This window comes from Lepidochelys kempii, chromosome 2 (genome assembly GCF_965140285.1).
Source record: "Lepidochelys kempii isolate rLepKem1 chromosome 2, rLepKem1.hap1, whole genome shotgun sequence".
Classification (NCBI taxonomy): domain Eukaryota; kingdom Metazoa; phylum Chordata; order Testudines; family Cheloniidae; genus Lepidochelys; species Lepidochelys kempii.
Genome location: NC_136381.1, coordinates 110951322 through 110972289, shown reverse-complemented (window position 1 = coordinate 110972289; position 20968 = coordinate 110951322). Strand labels below are relative to the sequence as shown.

General features: G+C 44.0%; 1 long non-coding RNA gene across 1 annotated transcript in view; it reads right to left on the bottom strand.

Moving 5' to 3' along the window:
- Positions 1-723: 723 nt before the first annotated feature.
- The window catches only part of LOC140905954 (uncharacterized), a 28277-nt gene continuing 8032 nt past the window's right edge, over positions 724-20968 (bottom strand). The window contains exon 2 of the long non-coding RNA XR_012156998.2: positions 724-1386. This is a non-coding gene — a long non-coding RNA (uncharacterized LOC140905954). The remainder of the gene's footprint in view (positions 1387-20968) is intronic.

Here is a 20968-nt window from a genome sequence, read left to right as displayed (position 1 = left end):
GGCGCTTGTGGATCACTGTGGGCATTTAATTGACATTAACGCAGGCTGGCCCGGAAAGGTGCATGACGCACGCATCTTTCGGAACACTGCCCTGTTCAGGAAGCTGCAGGCTGGGACTTTTTTCCCAGAGTGGAAGATCACAGTAGGGGAAGTCGAAATGCCCATTGTGATCCTTGGAGACCCCGCTTACCCGTTAATGCCATGGCTCATGAAACCCTACACAGGGAGCCTTGACAGCAGGAAGGAATTGTTCAACTACAGGCTGAGCCAGTGCTGAATGACTGTGGAGTATGCTTTTGGCTGTTTAAAGGGTCGCTGGCGATCTCTGTATGGGAAGCTGGACTTGGCTGAACACAGCATCCCTGCGGTTATATCTGCGTGCTGCACCCCCACAATATTTGTGAAGGAAGGGTGAAATCTTCACTCAGGCATGGACCTCCAAGGTTCAACACCTGGAGGCTGAATTTGAACAGCCAGAGAGTAGGGCTATTAGAAGGGCCCAGGGCAGGGCTGCAAGGATTAGGGATGCCTTGAGGGAGCAATTTGAGGCTGAAAACCACCAGTAATGTCTGGTGCCCTGCATGGGAGTGAAGTGCAGTGGTTCCAATGTTAGTAGGAATCTGTGTTTGCTACGCTGACTTGCAGTGCCTGTTTCTTTCCTGGGCTAAGGTATCTTTTTATTTTATGCAATAATAAAGAATGTTTTCAAAGCCAAAAAATCCATTTACTGAAAAGAAAATTCATTTATTGAAAAGAAACACAACTGCTTGGGAAACAGAAAGGGCAAGGGGGCGGTGTGGGGAACGGTTCAAACATAGATTTACATATGTCCTATTCTCATACTCAGCCTTCCTGTCTGGAGTGTTGTACAATGAGTGCTGCACTTCAGGATGGCTATCATTCAGGATGGGGGTTGAATGCAGTGGGTAAGCGTTGTAGTTTTCAGGGCTGGGTGGTGAAGCTACAGGTGTTGGAGGCAGCTGCTGGCAATAAGAACCCGGATGTTGGGGAAAGTGGGTCGGAGGTGACATGGGGGCACAAGGGAAAGAGTTTTGGGACAATGGCTGCGGGGGGCGGGGCGGGCGCGATAGTGCTCCGCCTGCATGGCTACGAGCGCCTGGATAGAGTCCACTTGGCACTCCATCATGCTTATCAGCCGATTGGTGCTTTGCTGCCGGAGCTCCGTGCTTTGCCACCGGTGCACTGCATTTTCCTGGCAGATCCTGCTTTCGCTCTCCCTCCACTCCTGCACTTTTTGATTCTCTTTAAGAGATTGCTGCATCACTTCTTGCAGCATGTCGTCTTTGCTTTTTCGTGGCCTCTTCCTGAGTCTTGGCAGTCTCTCGGCCGCTGATAACACGGACTGTTGAGATCTCAAGGTTGCATCTGAAAGGCAAAATGCAACACTTAACAGAGGCAGCATTGTTTATACCAGACAGAGTAATGATTCCCCCAAACTTAAGGAGGGCACACACAGTCTACACAGTAGCATAATTTTTCCATCCCAAAGAGAGCGCACATAACCCACGGAAGCCCCAAAATGGTGAGTAAGCCCAGGCTCCAGGGGGACTGATTGTTTCACGGCTGTACTGTCTTCTGGGTTTCTGTGCCTTGGGGAGAGCCAACAGTTGCAGGGGGCCCCTATACTGAACACTGTCCCCATACTTTCCACAGGAGTCTATCCTAGAAGATATCTCACTGCTGAGGGTGACCTGGGAAGCAAGGGAGATTCTTCTACTGCAATGCAGTTTCCGCCCTGGCCCATATGCAGCTTGCCTGTGTGAAGCAATGGTCCCCCCGCCCCTCGCGGCACAGTGGCGGGGATACGTTAGCCTAACTGGGGCAAGGACCATGGTGGCTCTCCCAATAAACCTGCGCAAGTGCATTGCCTATGTTCTGGATGAGACTTTTCAAGAGATTTCCGAGGCCAATTACTGCGATGTGGTAGACCACATGAATGTGCTATTCCGCATCTAGGCATGCATGCAAACCTAACCCTCCTCGCCCAAAGAGCCCTCACCAAAAAAATTCCTTCCTGAAAAAAAGCCGCTTACTGGGAACCTGCTCTTCTGTTTGTCCTCCACCAAGTACTGGCCGCTGCGACTGGCTACCTTCCTCCTGGCTCAAGAAGAGCTCCTGGCTGCATGCCTCTAGGGATTCCTGGGTGTCTCCCCCTGCCCCAGCACCCTCACTCCTGCTTTCCTCCTCCTCTTCCTCCTTCTCCTCCCGCTCTGAAGTATCCATGGTGGTGCTCGGAGTGGAGGTGGGGTCGTCCCCAAGTATCACATCCAGCTCTTTGTAGAATCAGCAGGTCGCGGGGAGAGCACCTGAGCGGCCGTTTGCCTCGCAGGCTTTGTGGTAGGCATTCTGCAGCTCCTTCACTTTAACCCTGCACTGCAGTGCGTCCCGGTCATGGCCCCTTTCCCTCATGCCCCTTGATATCTGCCCGAAGGTATCGTAATTCCTACGGCTGGAGCGCAGCTGGGACTGGACAACTTCCTCCCCCCAAACACTGATGAGGTCCAACAATTCTCCTTTGCTACATACTGGGGCTCGCCTGGCATGTGGAGGCACGGTCACCTGGAAAGATTCACTGAAAGCACTCCACGCCTGGCTGAGCAAACAGGAAGGGGATTTTCAAAATTCCCAGAGAATTTAAAGGGCGGGTCTGGCGGCTGGTCACCTGAGGCCAGGGCAGTAGAGTTTGAACTGATGACCAGAGTGGCTAGAACAGGCATTGTGGGATACTTCTGGAGGCCGATCAGAGCGCATTGGGTGGCCATGCTGGCGCCGCCGCGCACCAGCGGTGGTGCAACAAACTGTATTCCTCTGGGGGAGGTGGAGTACCAGCAGCGCGGTCGCCGCGGAGACACAGCGCTGTACGTGCCTTGCCAGTGTGGACGGGGAGTGAGGTACAGCGCTCTGGGCGGCTTTATTGCGCTGTAACTCGCAAGGGTAGCCAAGGCCTTACTTGCTAAACTCAAGGAATTTAGAGTAACAGCCGTGTTAGTCTGTATTCGCAAAACGAAAAGGAGGACTTGTGGCACCTTAGAGACTAACCAATTTATTTGAGCATAAGTGAGCTGTAGCTCACGAAAGCTTATGCTCAAATAAATTGGTGAGTCTCTAAAGTGCCACAAGTCCTCCTTTTCTTTTCAAGGAATTTAGACACTTCTTACATCGAAGAAAGGGTTTTTCCGTTAATGTAGGTAATCAGTCTGTCTGAGAAGCAGTAGCTAGGTTAATGGAATAATCCTTCTATTAACCTAACTGCATCCACACCAGGGGTTAGGTTGACCTAACTATAGTGCTCTGGGTGTGAAATTCTTTCACAGCCCCAAGCAATATGTAGCTCAGTTGATGATGACCACAAGTGAGTTGTGAAAGGATGTCTGACCCCATGCAATTTGTGGCAGGGAGATGGTTAATGCTCTTTCCCTTAGCAGACAAATAATGCAGCTGTCTGTCCTCAGTGCCAAACTGAACGGGAACCCAGCCCTAAGGGAAATGAGTCTGGAGTTACTTAATCCCTAACGGATTATAAAAAGAGTGTGCTTTAGGGAGTTTCTCAAGCCCTACACTAAGAAATTGGACAGTTTTTAGTAATGGATGCCCCCGAACTTGAACTGAAGAAGTTTAAAGGGACAATGTAAACTGGGTTACATTTTTTTCTGAACCCTTTCAGAGTACACATCTCAGTGCATCTACACAAGAAATATCTTATTCACTTTCAGCAGCAGACCACTTGCACCCATGCTGCCATTAATAGAAGCTCTAGGGTAGATGGATGTAGGCATTTTTACAATTGTGTCATTATTGCACTAAGAGATGGACTAAGATTGCCAACTCATTTAGATCCACCCCAAAATTCATCAGGCGGTATAATCCTTTAATAGCTAGGATTACAGTTCTCTTGTTTGTTCGTTCTTTCCTACCTAATGTCTGGACAGATCCTGAGAGGTGCTGAGCAGTATTCCAAATGAAGACAGTCCATGGCAGGTGCTCAATGTCCTACTCTCTATTTGGTCGGTGAGTGCTCTGTTGACCTTTTGGTCCTCTTGCATCTGTAGTGAACTCAAGTGCACTGCACACCAGGATTCCTTGCTGGATCCAAAACCTATGCACATTCTTACTGGCTTCATCAGGTCCACAAGTGACGCAAGGTTCTTTAGGAGCTTCCATCCATTTCACTACCTGTACTTGTATCCTGCCACCAGTAAAGATTTATAACATCTAACAAACACCTCATTTTAAACAAGCATGTCCATGTAACCACTCATCTCGGACAGGCGCAATTAACCTCTAGTCTGCATGCTTTTTTCTTTTTTTACTTGGCTTGCTGATTATTAACCCGTTGCTCCAGAACTTTACAGGTTCCTTCCTCCTTCCCCTTGTGTTCTGAAACACAACCTTACAAACACCCCCGCCTTTCCCCGACCCTGGATTTTCTAGTGCTTTCAACACAGTTGGCCATACACCGTTTCTCTGACCTTACAATTTCCTTCTCTGCCTCCCACAGCCTATACTCCTTTAACTAGTTTTCTTTGTGGTCTTGCCCACCAGTCAGAGACCTTGGCCCCTTAGGCATCTTTTAAGTTTTTCCCACAACAGCCAAGAGGAAGGAGCTGATGATTTATTAAGATCTAGCAAACCATTAATTTGTTCAATGAATTCCTTTGCCTCTCAGCAATCTTTTATCAAACCACCTCTGCTTTATTTTCTGGACAACTACCTGTTTCTCAAAGTAACTGCAAATTATCAAATGAGCTGATATCTGCTGGAAGCAAAAAACTCAGTTAACTATTAGTTTAAAAGCAGTGGAGTGCCTGTGATTGATTATCCGAGTTTAGATCTGGAGCAGCTATGGATAGGAAGGATAATAGTTCCTGGGGTGAATGCCATGAGACTTTATTTATAGAAGGCAACAAATTGAATAGGAGATATTGGACCAAATGCTCTGCTTGTGTAAATAGATGCAGCTCTATTTATTGCAGTAGAGTTTTTTCCATTTACACTAGTAGAGAATTGGCCTATTGTCTCTTAGAGCTGCACCTTGATGATTACACTACTTCTTTTTCCCCATGAGAATAAAATGTTTTAACAATAAGGTGCAATAATTACAGATTTTTAATAATTTATAAGGGTAATAATTTATAAGAGTTTTTTAAATGTATGTCTCTGAGAATTGTGAGGCAGGAAGTGTGGGTTCTGTCTCTAACTTTGCCATGGACTCCTTGTTTAACTTAGGACCAGTCATTTTTTTTCTCTGTGCCTCAGTTTCCCCTTCCATAAAATGAGAATAACAATACTTTCTGTGATAAATGAAGGTGAGGGATAGCGCTCTTTTATGGATCCAGCCAGCCAGTTAGCTATAAAATCCCTCTTGGTAGCTGTTCTCTACTTGCTTTACCTGTAAAGGGTTAAAAAATCTGACTGCATGCATAGGTAAAAGGAAATGAGTGGGCACCTGGCCAAAAGAGCCAATGGGAAGGCTGGAACTTTTTAAAATTGAAACAAGACTGCACTTTTGTCTGTCTGTGGTTGTTCTCCCGGAGAGGAGAGACAGGGCTGGAACTATGCAGTAAAAAGCTTTGAGCCAGGTATGAAAAATCATCAGATCATACCTAGAAACTACTCATTTGAAACCCCAGATATGTAAGTAGATCAGGAAATGTCTAGGACGATGCTATTAGGTATATTTCTTTTATTTCTTTATGGCTTGAGGATTCCTCCGTGCTAACCCCAGGTGCTTTTGTTTTGCATGTAACCTTTAAGCTGGACCTCAAGTGAGCTATTCTTGATGCTTATTCCCTGTAATTGTTTTTTTTTTTAAATCTAGCAAAAAGCCTAAATTCCAAATGTATTTTCTTTCTTCTTGTTTTTAATAAAATTTACCTTTTTTAAGAACAGGATTGGATTTTTGTGTCCTAAGAGGTGTGTGCACATGTTGTTTAATTTGCTGCTAGCAACAGCTGATTTCCTTTGTTTCCTCTCTCAGCTCTTCCCTGGAGGGCAGGATAAAAGGGCTTGAGGGTACCCCACAGGAAGGAATTCCCAAGTGCGCCTTCCTGGGTTCTAAAAAGAGGGTTTTTGCACTTGGGTGGTGGCAGCATCTACCCATCCAAGGTCAGAGAAAAGCTGTAACCTTGGGAGTTTAATACGAGCCTGGAGCGGCCAGTATTAATTTTTAGAATCCTTGCGGGCCCCTACCTTCTGCACTCCAAGTGCCAGAGTGGGGAATCAGCCTTGACACTTGCCTTGCTGGAAATAAAATTTATTAGTATTTATTAAGAACTTTGACTTCCTTAGGAGCTATAAACACTTCATAACAGTATGATGATGTTTGTACCAGCTGAGGCTATTACATATTTCTTCAAACTCCTAAATGGGTGATAGTCTTTCCTATTCCCACACACTTTAGAAAGACTTGGTAGAAATAGAGGTTGTGCTTGTGAGAGCAGTAGATGTTTGTACAGTACCTAGCATTATGGGGTCCTGGTCAATGCTGGGGCTTCTGGGTCTACCACAATACAAAGAATAATAATAATGTCTTGCTTTCAAACCCACTCTTCTCACTCTCCACCACCTCCGTGTCTACTTGTTCACAGAGAGAGACTCAGCCCCATGGCTGGAGTGCAATGTGAGCAGCCCTTTTTTGGCCAAGCAAGGAAGTAAGTGGGGGGTCAGAAAGGGATTATGATAGTCTAGCCCTTTGAGATTACTCTGGGTTGGAGCAAGGAGAAGGGATCCCCAAAATAAGAGTTTCAGGATTGAGGGGGCTTCTGGGGAAGGACTGGGCAGCGTTCCTGACAGATGCTTTCCCAGCTGGATTATAGAAATATCTTTTGACCACTTGTGGTGTCCTCCATCTGTTCCCCACTTTAATCCATTGCCCTACTTACAAAAATCCTAGCTAAAAGTTCCCCTAACTATCCCTGATCCCATATGGAACACCATTATCAGAAATAATGATCAAGGTGCTTTAAATTTACACTGTGCTTTAAAGAAAAAAGAAACTGGCACTCTATGGCCCTGATCCTACAACTGGATCAGCGTGGGCCGACCAGCGAAAAGCCACATTAAAGTACGCGGAGCTCAGCACAGATGCCAAGGGTTCACCCATATGGATCCAATTATAGGACTGGGGCTTAAGGTAGATAAGACAACACATGGGAATATAGAATCCAGTTTCACTTGGGACGCTAGAAGCTCAACCAGACCAGCCCTACGTGCAGGGAAGGGGCATCTTATGCCATTGCTCACTTGTAAAAAGCACAATGGGCCAGATTCAGCCCTAGAATAAATGGATGCAATTCTATTGAAACTAATGGACTTGTGCACAGAGCAAGGCTGAATTTGTCCCACTGTCTTTCAAGTCCATGTGAATGTTCCGTCACAACACAGAACCCCCAACACAGTTTATCTGTACCTCTTACTTTAGCTTTGCATTTCATATACTGTGTTAGTATCCCTCTTTATTATGCTGCCTATTTTAAATACAGCGGTGTTCTTGCTTTAAAGTGTGACAGTGACTTTTACAACCTGTACATCTTTAGGAATAGATAGAACTCTCTCAGTTTCAAATGTCTCAGGCAGTTTGGAAATGACATTTATAAACCAGTCACTTTTATAATGTCTGGCCTTGTCTAAATTAGAAAAATTGCACCAGTTTAACTAAAGCAATTTCAAATTGGAGCAAACCCATAGTGTAGATGCACTAAAACTGCTATAACCTTTACTTAAATTGTTTTTGCTAAATTTGGTAATTTACCCTTGCTAACCTAAACCATTTTAAGCAAGATTTGAATCAGCTTAAGTGTGTCTACTTTTGGGATTTGCTCCACTTTAACCAACAAGACCTACTTTAAATCGATTTAACTAAATCAGTCCAACATTTCTAATATAGAAAAGTCCTCTCTCCTTCTGTAAACCAGAAACACCTGTTGGGATATCTCCAAATGATAAAGCTTTTACTTTGATGTACTCTCTTCTTTTCTATTATTATAATCGTGGCTGTTTTTTAACTGGATGTGTGTCAAGATCTCTAAGTGCTGTGACTGGACAGTGTAAATGTAATGAAAGAGAACATACTTCTTGTTGTAAAACATCCCTTTAACTTGCCTGTGCTCTTACAAGCTTTACTTCAAAACATATGCCCCCTGTATTTATGCCTGCTAAGAGGCCTTGCATCGTGAAGGGGACTGCATTGTAAATCATTATTATGCTGCTAACAGACAGTGCCTTTCTTACCAATAATTATGGTTGTGCCTGGAGTTGAGAAGGTTGTTCTGGGGCAATAAATCGTGCTGTAGGTGATCTTTCATTCTTTCTGCATGGTATTCCTGAATAGGAAATTGGTGTTCTTAACAGCTGAACCTGACAGTCTCCAAGGCTTTACAGCTCAAGTCACAGAATCTGCTATGCAGAGAGTGATATTTTGTTTTCACTTTTGTGATAGGAAATTTGAAAGGGGGATTGAGGGGAGCTTGCTCTCCATATTAGAAATGCATCAATGTTTGAGAATATTATTGGAGCTTTAAATCTAATAAAATAAGTTTAATTCAGTATATGCAGCGCTGGAGGTTCTGAAGAGCTTTTCTATATTGCATTACATAGCACCTTACATTGGACACAGCATTGTTGCACATTCTGAAATCTGTTAGCAGACTGTGTTCCAAAAGGAGTCTGGATAGCTGAGGGGACTGTTAATGGGAAACAGACCATTTCACCTGTAAGAGCTTTGGTTGAAATTTAAACCTTGAGCCCAATCCTGTAGCTCACATGAGCAGTCCCACAAAAGTCAATGGGTCAGCTTGTGTGAGCGAGGACCACTTGTCTGGGGTTTCCATGATTGGACCTTACTTCGGTAGAAATTAAAATCAAAGCCATCTGCTGGCTGTCAAGTGACCTATGTGAAATTTGGTCGTTTCAGTTCTAATAGTCAGTATCCACATTACAAAAGCTGCAGTCATCACGAGCACCAATTAACACTCTCTGGTTGGCAGCAAGGAAGCATCCAAAGACTGAAATAACCATAGAGACTGAATTGCCCTTTCTCTCTTAGTGATGATCCATCTGAGTCAAGGTGATGTGTGTAAGTTTGCATCGTCACTGCTTTTTATATTTATTGCTTTTTTAAACATGTACTTGTGCCACAGTTGTGATCTAGGGATCCCTTTGTGCCAACTGGCAGAGGGCGCAAGGGTTTTACCAGGATCCCTTGGCTTGGATATATGCGTAATGATTCACTAAAGGGGCAAGTGCGGTCTCTAGCCACTGGTCATCATAATAATTGCAAAATATATGTACAGATAATATTTAAGAAATAATTTTCAGTATAGGAACATAATGTTCTTATGGCAGATAACCAGGAGATGATGTGTCTTGTTTCCCCTCAGAAAGGGGGTGACAGACAATTATCTCCCTATCCGGTCATTGTGTGTTGTGTGCCAGGAAAAACAACCAGCAGGGGAGCATCCTGTTTATGAATAAGGGCAATGGATTGTTCCGATGTATCTCGGGGTGGAAACAGACACCCTGGATCTTTCACCTAGGAGGCATGCTAACCGCATGACTCGTCTCATGAACGGAAGATCACAGCCAACCCTGGCTGTGAAACACTGAAAGGACTTTGTGTGATCATTGTTCTATTAGATATGAAAGTATCTAGTTCAATAAGTCTAGGTGCCAGAATGCATGTGATTAACGTAGACATTTGTTTCCAATGCGTCTACTTGCTATCACTTGAATCTCTGCACTCTATTAAATAAACTTACACTTGATTTCACTATAAACAGATCTAAGTGCTGTGTGTGCTAAGCTGGGGCGTGCCGCTTCTTTGGAAGCAGTGAATCTGTGAATGCCACAAGTGTCCAGTAGACCAAGGCCTGGACGCTCAGGGAGGGCTTGGGTGTTGGAGTGTGCTTATTACTCATCTGTAGAGTGACAGTGGGGCCTGCGCAGAGCTCGAGGGGAGGTCTTGTGTTGTCAGTGGCCGGTGGAGTAAGGGATCTCCTGTGTCATGCTAAGCGCAGGTGGTAGCAAGGTGCTTCACAACCCTGGTGTGGTGGTGGTGGGGTCCCCTAGTGGTTAGAGCACTAGCTCACTATACTCCCTTGGGGGTTGGCAGTAGGGAAATCCAGATCATCCTCATCCACTGGGTTCCAACCCAGAGCCCTGGGGCTGGCAGTTCAGGTGGGCAAGGGTCTCACCAAGCCTGCTCCCTGGGCCACTTCCTAGCACACCTCCTGCCTCTCCAGTGGCCCACTGGGGGCCTGGCTGTTGATTTGCAACTTATACTCAACTGAAAGGAGTCCAGAGAGACATCCCTCTCGCTCATGGGCAGGTACTCTGCTGTCTTTCTGGCAGCAGCCTGCAGATCCGTATTAAGGTCTGCTTGGCGTAACGTGGAACTCCTGCAGTATCCCTGCAGGAGCTACTAGTGCAGGTCTCCCTTGTACTCCCTTGTGCTGTGGCCTTTTAAGATCACCCAGCAGGTGCAACTGAGTAGAGTCCTGGGGGTGGAGTCTCCTGGGCCCAGAACTTCTCCTTAGCTCTCTCTTCCCGAGTGTGGGGTTTGTACAACCCATCACACTGGGTGCCTCCGGGAAGTGTCACGACAGTTCAGGGCACCTGCACCTGTATTTCCCTCGTATGGTCCACCAAGGGCACCCACTCTGCATTCCCAGCTCCTCAGCTGTCACCTCTTTGGGGCAGAGACCCATGTCTCCCTTCTGTCTGTGGTTTTTCCAGGCTGCACAGCTCCCTGCTTACACTGTGATATCCCCAGCAAGCCAGGCTGTCTAAATAGGCCAGTGTCTGTGCAGTGCTTTCTCTTCATAGGCTTATGGGCAGCATAATTGTTAGCAGTCATGAGTTACCACACAGCCCTTTATAAGCAAGCACATTTATTCTTAAGACGAAAGCATTACAGAGAAAACATTAAAAACAATTAAAGAAACTATACGCGTGCTAAAAGCTTACCAGAGGTCACCCATCACCCAGGAAGGACAGGGCGCCCCTTGACTGAAGGTCCTGTCCGTTTGCTGGATCAGAGAGAAGCCTCTGCATCAGTTTAAACTCAGACTATTTATCCAAAAGCCCTTACTTTGTCTGTTTGGTCTCTGGAGAATCCAGTTTGAACTAGTATATGCAAGTCTTTCCAGGTGGTGGTACTTCTCTGGAGGTGTTACAACCTGAGTGAACTTGCCTAATCACCCCAACTGTTCTTAGTTCCTGGAGGAGCTGTGGTCATCCTTCCCCATGGAATTACTTACAATTCCTGGCCCACAATGACACATCAACTTAGTACAGTAAAACTGTCCAAAGATACTGCAGGAAATTGCTATCTCTGTCCCAGCTTGGAGACAGACCAAGCCACACAGTTTCAACCAGGTCTTGACAAATAAAAAGCAAGCCTGACAGATTATTTGTTTTTGCTGCCACGGCCTTTAAACAGTACATTAAGTTGGTCAATGTGAAAACAAGCAACCTCATGACCTTCTAGTGCATAAATCTTCCTCCTGTTACCACCCCCTTGCTGCTTGTCATCTCTTCCTGTGTCATGTCCTGTCTTATATAAGAGAGATTGCAAAAGCTTCCAGGCAAGGATTAGGGGTCTGATTCTCTATTATGTTACACCAGGTTTACTCCACTGTGACAATTTACACTAGCGTCAAACTAGTGTGAAACAGTAGAGTTAGGTCCCATAGCTTTTATTTGTCTGTAATAAATTATGCAAATGTGGTGGTGTGGAAATATAACAAAGTGGCCGTAATTTATAGGTAGGATACATTTATAAATAGATTAAGTTTAAATAGTTAATAAATGGTTAATTGCTGTAAAGTCTGAGCGGTCAATAGGCTGCTTATAACATACATAACACCTTCTTCTTACATGTGTATAATCATCTATAAAACGTACTACTCATGTCTGCAACATGCTTATAACGTCTATTAATCACTTAACTCTTAATATTATATTTAAATTAACATTTATAAAAAAAAGGGGGTGACCTTAATAAATCATAATTAGAGCTGGTTGAAAATTTTCCCGTGTAATGTTTTTCCACCAGAAAATGCTGATTTGTCAAAATCAAAATGATCTGTGGGAACATGTCAATTTTGATTAAATTTCGTTTAGAAAAAAATCAAAATGAAGTGTTCTGATAAGATCTAAACATTTGTTGGAATGGAATTTCTTGGTCATTTTGAAACACATTTCAAAATGAAAATCAATTTTATATTCCAAATTATAACATTAAATAAAGTCGCAATTGAAATAAAATATTTTGACTTTATAGAATGCAATATTTTGACTGTCTAGAAATGATATGTTTTAAAAATAAAACCCTTTTGTTTTTCATGAAATTTAAAATGTTTTTCTTCTGATTCGCAAATGATAAAATTGCAGAATTTCCTGTGTCATGGAAGTTCTTGAACAGCTTAGTTCAGACAGGGCCTGATCCCGCTTCCTTTAAAGTCAGTGGCAAAGCATCCATTGATTTCATGGGGAGCAGGACTGACTGCATAATTTGTATTACAATATGGACATTTACACAGATTCTGCACAAAGTCTTGCTGAAAGCCTCTTGATGTCATTCTAATCTTATCTCCTGCAGTGATGTTCTGGAGAATAGGTTTCTTCCCCATATGTATTATTTCCAGAACAAATTAGTTAGCAAATAAAGTGGACAATGCCAAATGACTGTGTCATTAATCTCTAAAGTAACTCAGGCTGTTACTGAAGTGATCAACCATTCTGCTCAGAGAGTGCTAACATGGGATTTTAGCTGGGAGTGCTTTTAATGTGCTAAAAGAAATCTTTTAGATGGAGGCATCTTTGAAAATGTATGTTTGAACTTTGGGACGTCAAGTATATGAAGTTAGCAGAAGCTCCTTTTGCTGGCAGATTTCTGATCTAAAAGTTGGTTCTTAATGTTTTATCATTAGAAATGCACATACACAACAGTGAAGACACCTTCCCTACACTGGAGATTTCTCTTATTGAAGGCCAGCCACAAGTGCAGCAGCAAACTCCTAGTATAGATAGGATAAATTGCTATAAGCCATGTTTTGCACCCATGCCCCTTATCTCTGCTTGCAACTCTGGTGAACTGCACTGATGCAAATTGTATTTTATAGTGATTTTGCCTGTGAATGCTAGGAGTGTGCACTGGTACAGCTACCCCTGAGGCCAGGCCATCAATGTTTGTAACCAGAGCAAATCACCAATGTAGAAAAGCTCTTCTACACTTAAATATGTTGCAGCATGTGCTCCTCATTGTGCCCGGCTAGCGGAGAAGGGGAGTTACATCCTCATCTCCTCCCAGTCCTTTTGGAGAGTAGCAGCATTAGTCTGGATCAGGCCTTGTGCTCACAGGCCACTGGGACTGAAACTGTCACAGGCTCCAGAATGGGAGCACAAGTGGGGAGAAACTCTTTGTACTCTCTCAGTCATGTGGACCTGGCAGGTGCTGGGTCAATCTGGCCTGTAGAGACACCAGCCCCACTGTGACCATTGTGTAACTTTGGCATTTTAGCCCTTTGCTGAACTGTATTTGTAATTTAGTCCATCAGTGTAACAATATGGTACTGAGCAAGTATGCTTATGTAAAGGCAAACAGTGCAAATAAGTATCTAGATGCATAGCACAATTACAGTGCAAAATACTGTTACAGTGCATTTAATACGAGGGGCAATCTGAGCAAATACAATTTGGCCCTCATGTATATCTTGAACCAAAGCGGAACAAACCCTTTAATGTCCCTATAGTGTTCATCTTCATGCACCTCAGCAAGCCCTGGTTTCAGTCTGGAAAAGAAGAACCAGAAAAACGGGAGAGGGGCTGATCTTGGCAAGATTTCCAGGAAAGTTGTGCAGAACTAAGAAGTTCAGGTAAGCACATGAGGTCAAATTCTGGCACAGACCAGGAGGACAAAAGTGGCTTTAAGTCTCTCCTGATTGCACGCTACTCTGGAGGAAGAAATGCTTCTCCCACCCCCAGTATTACTTCTGTAGCCCATTGGGGCTGCTCTGAATTACAGAAGCCTCTCCCCTACTGACTATGGCTTGTGGCACAAGTTAGAATGGACACAGCTGAGTGTGTTACAGCCCTGCCCCTCCTGGCTCCATCTTCTCCACACCAGGACTTGGCATATGGGCACTTGTGGTGGTCTAGTGAAGTGCCTGTGCTGGGGAATTCTCCACTAGTAGCTTTGTACCTGTTCACAGCTCCTAAGTGCCTTCAGAGCAACATCTGGCAGCAGAAGTGGTGGCAGAAGCCCTCCTCAACATCTGGGGTACTTTCCAAACTGAAATGAATCTCTGAAACTTCTGAGGCTCACCCATCACTAATTAAACTACAGTTTGTCAATTCTTCTCTAGAGCTGCTGTCTTTAACAGGTAAACCCCAAAGATGGCTACCCAGGGGATATCATGATGTCTACAGGGACTGACCAGATTTCTCCCTGGTCTTGTTTACTAGGTTTAGCTATCTCAGAACCCTGAAAATGTCAGGGAAAACACTGCGTTTGGTAGTTCTTTGACATTTCTTTTGACTTGTGTCTGTACAAGGTAAGTATGTTGTCAAATGCCCAGTAAATTCAATCTAATTGGCTTGTTAGTAGAGGATTGGAGATAATTAGGTTACCAGCTGAAGTATAAACATAATTTGCATATGCAAATTAACCTTGGGTTGGTTTTTTTTTTACCCTGTAGAACTCTCCAAAAGGTTGTGAGATTATGGACTAACATTATTCACTTATATTTTTAGTTGGTCCAGCTGATTTTTTTTCACCTCCTACATTCCTATTTGTCATCAGTTTGGCCTCTGTTATCTGCTATACAGAGCTGAGTGAAAGAGTTTTGGTGACTAGTTACTTGCAGAAACCATGCAGTTTCAGGTCAAGAGATACTGCCAAATTCAACCCAAATTTGTGAATAAATAGTTTCGGTTGGGGGAGGGGAGAAAGGGAGAAAAATTTCCAAAAAAGTGGAAATGTTTTCCTTTTACATTTTCTGAATGTTTTGATTTGTTTTTGTGTCTAAAATGATGTTTTGTTTATAAATTTAGCTAGATTTAATCAAAATAAAGTTACCTTTCATTGGATATGAAATGAAATTGTTTTGGTTTTGCCCGGCTCTACTGCTTAGAACTTTTTTTGATGTTTTGAAGATGATAGATTAACATTTTCTGTTTATTTTCCATTTTTGTTTTTCTGAGTTCCAGGCTGCGGCTGGAACCAGAACCAGAAATGACAAAATAATAGTGGGGGAAAGACTGTTCTTGCTGTATTTCTGATCAGGCAGGAAGCACCACAAATTGTATTGTTATGAAATTTCTAGTATGATTTTGCAGAACAAAGGGGTTTGGATTAATATCTGAACTGAACTTTCTGAGGTTTGTCCATCAGAAGTTGTTGTTTACCACAGTATTTTTCCAGCTCTTTCGTTAGGAGGACAACTTCACACAAGACAGATACCTCCAAGGAGCCCCTCCTCCCCTAAATGCCCAATCCTCCCAGTATTATTCCTCAAATGCTTCATTCTGGGGGCCACCAGGAAAAGATCAGTGGATAAAATTTGAGATTGGCTGGTTGAGGGTAATGCTAGTGGACTACATCTAAGAGTTATGGGGTGAAACTGACCAAAGGAAAATTAGGGGTGAATGGAGAGGCCTATTATGCCGCTGAATAGTGTCCAAAAGGCAATGATAAGAATCCCACCCCTCATGAAATTGCACTAGATAAAGTACACAAGAATGCACTTGGAACAAGGTCATGCTCCTGGTTGGTAGGGGATAAACATGATAACTCGATATGTCTTTTACTTTTAACTTCTGATTTTAAATAGAGTTCAGTGAATAACTTATTCAGCAAGTGTGGCCATGTTCTTCTGCTTGTGGGATATAGACAGGCAGATCATAATATCCTCAAATGTATTCAACAGCTATCTTGTCATAATGTTTGCATTCTGGATTGCCCAATATTCAAAAATCAAGATGTGCTATTTAATAATGAATGTTCAGATAAATTATACCACATCGTCTCTGTTCTGTGATTTGATGAATGTGCAACCACTTCACGTACACACACTTGTGTGTCTAGCTTTCATATTCTGTCTCCACAAACATTTTTCACCGGTAAAACTTATTCAAATATATATACACAAAAGGAGAGTGAAAACATAACTGAAGCAAATATTTATTCAAAACCATTTTTTGTATTATTTGCTCAATTCTAAGTACAGGGCACAAACAAGGATGACAAGCAAAAATTTATTTTTTTTTCCCTGCAGAAATTAGCTATGTCTTATTGTATTACCCATGATCAAACTGGAGACAAAAGTTAGCGGTTCGGGTTCATTACCTTTTATATGGAGGAGAGACAAACACTAAACAAATCTGGGAGTTGAAAAGATCATAAACCTTACATACCAAGTCACGTCACATAATCTGAATGCTCCTTAAATTTCCTCTGACTGCAGTTAGAGTGAGAAAGGGCTATTAGAGGCACTCTTAAGCTCCATGATCAAGAGAATGCTTACCAGATACTAGAATCAATCTTTCTCCCATTCTTTTCAGATTAAATTGACTGATACGGCAGGAGGCAAAGTTAACTCTTTGCCCTGTATCAGTGAGAAATAATCATAACATTATAAAGTTGCTAAACAAAATTCCAGTTCTTCAGGCTTTTCTTGTGTGAGTAAATTGATGGGCCATCTCACAGAACCAACCCCCAAAACATGGTGTTTTCAGTGTTGTAGCTATGTTGGTCCCAGGATTTGAGAGACACAAGTTGGGTGAAGTAATCTCTTTTATTGGAGAAGAGGAGCTCAGTGTAGCTCGAAAGCGTGTCTCTTTCACCAACAGCAGTTGGTCCAATATAAGATATTACCTCACTCACCTTGTCTGTTTAACAGCATTTTAAGGATAGATATGTGTGTCATCTTTTGATGTTATTTCCATTACATTAGGTCTCTTCTTTTTCTCTATTTCTGGTGCCATTCTCTGGTGAGATTAATTTGTATTAAAGTAGAGAGCTAATTACACAAAACAAGCTGATGTAGCTGGGATACTGCCTGAGCATAATTAAATATAAAAAACATGGTGTTAATACAACTGTGGTGCTAATTAAATAAAAATGGTGGAAAGTGTCTGAGGCAGTGCAAATATAAGAAGTAAAACTGATAAAATGCTCCATTAAAAAATTCTCATAGATATTACAATTGACTAGTCACTGAGCTGCATTAGCAATAATTGTATGTGAACTGCTACACAGGGCCCAAATGAAGTCAATGGGGCTTTTGCCATTGATTTTCATGGGAGCTGGATCCAGACCTTAATGTTCCAGAAGCTGCTGAGAGGAAAGCCCTATATTCACTTGTATTTGTGACTGGATTTAAGTGTAGCATCCTGCCACCAAATCAGGAATGGACAGTAATGACAAATGGACACAGAGGATAAACCCCTCAACAAAGATTGTAGCCCTTTCCTGGACAGGGCTTACCTCTTTATTTTGCACTTTGCCAACATTTGTGTATCTTGCCATGCCACAAGAACCTCATTGAATTGAATTGTAACCTTGGTAGTAATCAACCTTCTTAAATCAACATAGACCAAAACTTTGTCTTAATGCAAAATTCCCCTCAATAGAAAATATAATACCTTCTTTTAAAGCCTGATTAGCTGAGCCCAAGTATGCATGTGTGTGTCAACTAATAGTGAGAGAAACAGAGCCACACAGGAAAGTTACACGATAGCGAACCCACAGCTCTGTGGGAGCCTAATGTACTAATGCACAATATTTTAGGCAGTTCTGTATGTCATATATATCAACACGAGTCTATCCCAAAACTAGGTTGTGATTTGGCCAAAGGTTGGAGGCCTCATGCCCCCATTATTCCTATCTGTGAATGTGCTCCTTCCTAGCAGAGCATAAAGACCCTGAATTAGCATCCAAACTCACTTCCTTCCAGGGGTTTGGCTTTATTAGTGTTAGTTTTGTGAAAGGCAACATAAACCTCATCTTTAGCTTCCTCCCTGAGCTTGGCTGTCCCTTGCACTGTCCTACAGAACATCTTCTGATCTTGTTCCCACTTTTTCTAAAGAGCTTCTCCCACCTCCTTTCTTTCCTGGGTGAAATTAATGAGCTGCACCTGCCACAGTGAGTCAACAGAACTTCAGTAGCTTTATACAGTGTTCTAACAGAAGTACCTTGCCATCCTGTTACATTATCTTACAGTTCCGTTGCATAATCTAAGTCCCATCAAGCTGTTCCTTCTGCTCTAGTGGTGGACCCTCAGTGTCTGCAGAATTGAAATAGTTATTTAAAAAATAAAAGTTTCTGGCTTGTATGGTAATGAAGAAAACCTTTCAACTGGGAAACAATGCAATATTATCTTCCTGAGTCAATAGCCTGAAACAATAGCGATAGGGCTGAGCTCACAGCCATTTTTACCCTGTCAGAGGATCATGTTCTAACACAGTAGTCCCCCCGGATGTGTTTCAAAATGGGTTAGTCTTATCTGTGGGGGCTGGATCAAACTATGTTCAAACCACATGACTAAGGCTGTGAGTAATTGGGACCCAATCTGCACACAATGGAAGTTTTGCATTTGACTTCAGTGGGAGCAAGATCAGAGTCTTAGGGTATGTCTACACTACGGAATAAGGTCGAATTTATAGAAGTCGGTTTTTTAGAAATCGGTTTTATATATTCGAGTGTGTGTGTCCCCACAGAAAATGCTCTAAGTGCATTAAGTGCATTAACTCGGCGGAGTGCTTCCACAGTACTGAGGCTAGAGTCGACTTCCGGAGCATTGCACTGTGGGTAGCTATCCCACAGTTCCCGCAGTCTCCGCTGCCCATTGGAATTCTGGGTTGAGATCCCAATGCCTGATGGGGCTAAAACATTGTCACGGGTAGTTCTGGGTACATATCGTCAGGCCCCCTTCCCTCCCTCCCTCCGTGAAAGCAAGGGCAGACAATCGTTTCGCGCCTTTTTTCCTGAGTTACCTGTGCAGATGCCATACCACGGCAAGCATGGAGCCCGCTCAGGTAACCATCACCCTATGTCTCCTGGGTGCTGGCAGACGCGGTACGGCATTGCTACACAGTAGCAGCAACCCCTTGCCTTGTGGCAGCAGAAGGTACAATACGACTGGTAGCCGTCATCGTCATGTCCGAGGTGCTCCTGGCCACGTCGGCTGGGAGCGCCTGGGCAGACATGGACGCAGGGACTAAATTTGGAGTGACTTGACCAGGTCATTCTCTTTAGTCCTGCAGTCAGTCCTATTGAACCGTCTTATGGTGAGCAGGCAGGTGATACGGATTTCTAGCAGTCGTACTGTACCATCTTCTGCCGGGCAGGCAAGAGATGAGGATGGCTAGCAGTCGTAACTGTGCCATCTTCTGCAGAGCAGCCATGAGATGTGGATGGCACGCAGTCCTTCTGCACCGTCTGCTGCCAGCCAAAGATGTAAAAGATAGATGGAGTGGATCAAAACAAGAAATAGACCAGATTTGTTTTGTATTCATTTGCTTCTCCCCCTCCCCCATCTAGGGGACTCATTCCTCTAGGTCACACTGCAGTCACTCACAGAGAAGGTGCAGCAAGGTAAATCTATCCATGTATCAATCAGAGGCCAGGCTAACCTCCTTGTTCCAATAAGAACAATAACTTAGGTGCACCATTTCTTATTGGAACCCTCCGTGAAGTCCTGCCTGAAATACTCCTTGATGTAAAGCCACCCCCTTTGTTGATTTTAGCTCCCTGAAGCCAACCCTGTAAGCCATGTCCTCAGTCGCCCCTCCCTGCGTCAGAGCAATGGCAAACAATCGTGCATCTGAGAGTGCTGTCCAGAGCAGTCACAATGGAGCACTCTGATGGGGGTAAAACATTGTCGCGGGTGGTTCTGGGTACATATCGTCAGGCCCCCATTCCCTCCCTGCCTCCGTGAAAGCAAGGGCAGACAATCGTTTTGCACCTTTTTTCCTGAGTTACCTGTGCAGACGCCATACCACGGCAAGCATGGAGCCCGCTCAGGTAACCGTCACTCTATGTCTCCTGGGTGCTGGCAGACGCGGTACGGCATTGCTACACAGTAGCAGCAACCCCTTGCCTTGTGGCAGCAGAAGGTACAATACGACTGGTAGCCGTCATCGTCATGTCCGAGGTGCTCCTGGCCACGTCGGCTGGGAGCGCCTGGGCAGACATGGACGCAGGGACTAAATTTGGAGTGACTTGACCAGGTCATTCTCTTTAGTCCTGCAGTCAGTCCTATTGAATCGTCTTATGGTGAGCAGGCAGGTGATACGGATTGCTAGCAGTCGTACTGTACCATCTTCTGCCGGGCAGGCAAGAGATGAGGATGGCTAGCAGTCGTACTGTACCATCTTCTGCAGAGCAGCCATGAGATGTGGATGGCATGCAGTCCTTCTGCACCGTCTGCTGCCAGCCAAAGATGTAAAAGATAGATGGAGTGGATCAAAACAAGAAATAGACCAGATTTGTTTTGTACTCATTTGCCTCCTCCCCTGTCTAGGGGACTCATTCCTCTGGGTCACACTGCAGTCACTCACAGAGAAGGTGCAGCGAGGTAAATCTAGCCATGTATCAATCAGAGGCCAGGCTAACCTCCTTGTTCCAATAAGAACAATAACTTAGGTGCACCATTTCTTATTGGAACCCTCCGTGAAGTCCTGCCTGAAATACTCCTTGATGTAAAGCCACCCCCTTTGTTGATTTTAGCTCCCTGAAGCCAACCCTGTAAGCCGTGTCGTCAGTCGCCCCTCCCTCCGTCAGAGCAATGGCAGACAATCATTCCGCGCCTTTTTTCTGTGCGGACGCCATACCAAGGCAAGCATGGAGGCCGCTCAGCTCACTTTGGCAATTAGGAGCACATTAAACACCACACGCAGTATATGCAGCACCAGAACCTGGCAAAGCGATACCGGGCGAGGAGGCGAC